The sequence below is a fragment of the Mesoplodon densirostris genome, chromosome 13 (genome assembly GCF_025265405.1).
Source record: "Mesoplodon densirostris isolate mMesDen1 chromosome 13, mMesDen1 primary haplotype, whole genome shotgun sequence".
NCBI lineage: Eukaryota > Metazoa > Chordata > Mammalia > Artiodactyla > Ziphiidae > Mesoplodon > Mesoplodon densirostris.
Window position 1 is genome coordinate 63,091,774 of NC_082673.1, and position 2,749 is coordinate 63,094,522.

General features: G+C 42.0%; 1 pseudogene; it reads left to right on the forward strand.

The window, feature by feature from the left end:
• Window positions 1-1,803: 1,803 nt before the first annotated feature.
• LOC132500879 (elongation factor 1-gamma-like) lies at window positions 1,804-2,341 on the forward strand (annotated as a pseudogene).
• The last annotated feature ends 408 nt before the right edge of the window (window positions 2,342-2,749 follow it).

Consider the following 2,749-nt stretch of genomic DNA (forward strand, 5'->3'; position numbering starts at 1 on the left):
CATTATCTCATTTGTCTTGTTACTAAGAACATTTTGTCCTCCAATATGTCCTGCTAGATGATTCTTCTAGAACCTCAGTTTTATCTTATTATCTCTCGCTCTTACATCAACAATGACAACTTGTTGACTAAGAACTCACATTGACACATTCAGTATAGCATTAATATCCCTCCATGAGGCCACAGTATCAACCCAAATCCACATAAACTGCTTCCCAATAGATATTCTCTAACCCTGGCTGATTGTGCTCCTTTTTTCGCTGCATGGCATGTTAACATCCTTTCTGGGGCTCTTCTTTCCTCCTATGCTTGATCAAGTTAATATCCTATCTCAATTCTTTTAAATCCTTTGACAATCACTTCTAGTTTTCTCAGTATTTCAGCACCTGATTTAATTATCTTGAATAATTATCTGATCTAGTACCTATAAAGTATAGGTGTTGCTCCAATAAAATTACAAGCTTTTTGTTGATTGAGATTGTATCTTAAAACTTGTTTATCTCACTTAAATATTAGAATAAAGTAGAGCATCTATGAATTGGGCTTAACAAACTTTGGAGAAATAAATTATATTACCTTTCATTGTATTATTCAGAATATGATTACTAGTTTTAGAACTGCTTCTAAAGGCATGAAGTTAACCAATTACCCATAAATGTGTGTGAATGGAGTGGTTTGGAGATGGGAAGGGACATTTAAGCTCATCAGTTTCTTCAACAAATTGTCATTGCACACCTCTTGTTTATCAGGCAGTGAGTAGACATTGATAAATAAAATTCGGAGCCAAAAAGTTTATGGAACTTACAATCAAATTTGAGATAAAAGGTACTATGTAAGTTATTAGACACATAGACATGTTACTTATAAACTGTTTTGAATGCTCTGATATTAACAAGGTGCAGTGATGGAGAAAAGTGGATGGAGGTAAGGAAGAGCATGATTTAGATGAGCTAAAGGAATGACCTTGCTAGAGGGTTGACATTTACATTGGGATCCAGAAGAGGGGAGCCAGTCATATGAAGAGGGGGCTGGGACTTTTCAGGTTCTGGCAACAGTATGTGAAAAGGCTTAAAAGTAGGGACAAAAGAAAAAAATAATAGGCTTCGAAGCATTAAAGAGAAGCCAGCAAGTTGAGGGCAGAGTAGCCTGAGACAAGGATGGAGATGTCAGGATTCCAGATCATGCTGGGCATCCTTGGCCGTGTAAAAAAGACTGTGCATCTAATTTAAACTAAAATGTGAGTTGGTTTGTTCCTTAAGGTCAGCTTTACAGCTGTGTGGAAACAGATTAAAGAATACCCAATAGGACAAAATGTTTATTTTTTATTTTTTTATTTTTTTTTAGTGAAAGCTATGTCATTCATTGAACTATATCACCTCGATAATGGGAAATCCTAATATCACCTAAAGTTAGATATTTTTAAATTTTACAACTGGTTATTAGACAATTGTCAGGTTTTCTTTTTAATGGTAGTTGTTTCATCACTCCTGGAGACACCTAACATTTTATTTATGTTTTAGTAGTGATAAAAAAAATGCCTCTACTTCAGCTTCACTAAACTTCATTTTCCTCAACACGTTGAGGAAATGGTTTTCTGTCTCAGTCATCTGTGACCAGGGAGGGCATCCTGAGATGTCTTTGTAGGATGCCTCACTCTGTATCTGGGTATAGGCAAACCCACAACTGGAGTTTTCCGATGAAAGTATTCCTCAGTAATCTTTGATACTATCAAGTTCAAAAGCATCTTTTTGCCTCTGTTTAACTAAAATTAAAACGAATTTGGCCCTTTCTCTGCAGAATCACCATGGTGGCTGGGACCCTGTACCCATATCCTGAAAACTGGAGGGCCTTCAAGGCCCTCATTGCCACTCAGTGCAGCAGGGCTCAGGTCTGCGTGCTCACCGTACCACCCCACTTCCGTTTTGGCCAAACCAAACACACCCCCGAATTTCTCCATAAATTTCCTGCTGGCAAGGTTCCAGCCTTTGAGGGTGACAATGGATTCTGTGTGTTAGAGAGCAATGCCATTGCCTACTATGTGAGCAACGAGGACTGCAGGGAAGTACTCCCAAAGCAGCAGCCCAGGTGGTGCAGGGGGTGAGACTTGCTGATAGCAACATAATTCCCCCAGCCAGAACCTGGGTGTTCCACACCCTTGAGCATCATGCACCACAACCAGCAGACCACAGAGAATGCAAAGCTGGAGGTGAGGCGAATTCTGGGGCCACTGGATGCTCACTTGAAGACAAGGACTTTTCTGGTAGGCGAACGTGTGATACTGGCTGACATCACAGTTGTGTGCACCCTGTTGTGGCTTTATAAACAGGTTCTGGAACCTTCTTTCTGCCAGGCCTTCCCTAATACAAACCGCTGCTTCCTCACCTGCATTAACCAGCCCCAGTTCCGGGCTGTTTTGGGGGAGGTGAAACTCTGTGAGAAAATGGCCCAATTTGATGCTAAAAAGTTTGCAGAGGGCTTCCCTGGTGGCGCAGCGGTTGGGAGTCCGCCTGCCGATGCAGGGGACGCAGGTTCGTGCCCCAGTCCGGGAGGATCCCGCATGCTACGGAGCGGCTGGGCCCGTGAGCCATGGCCGCTGAGTCTGCACGTCCGGAGCCTGTGCTCCGCAACGGAGAGGCCACAACAGTGAGGGGCCCGCGTACCACAAAAAAAAACAAACAAAAAAAACCCACAGAAGAGCAGAAAGAGAGGCCTCTCCTCAGTTTTGATTTTTTTTTTTTTTAATTGCCTTG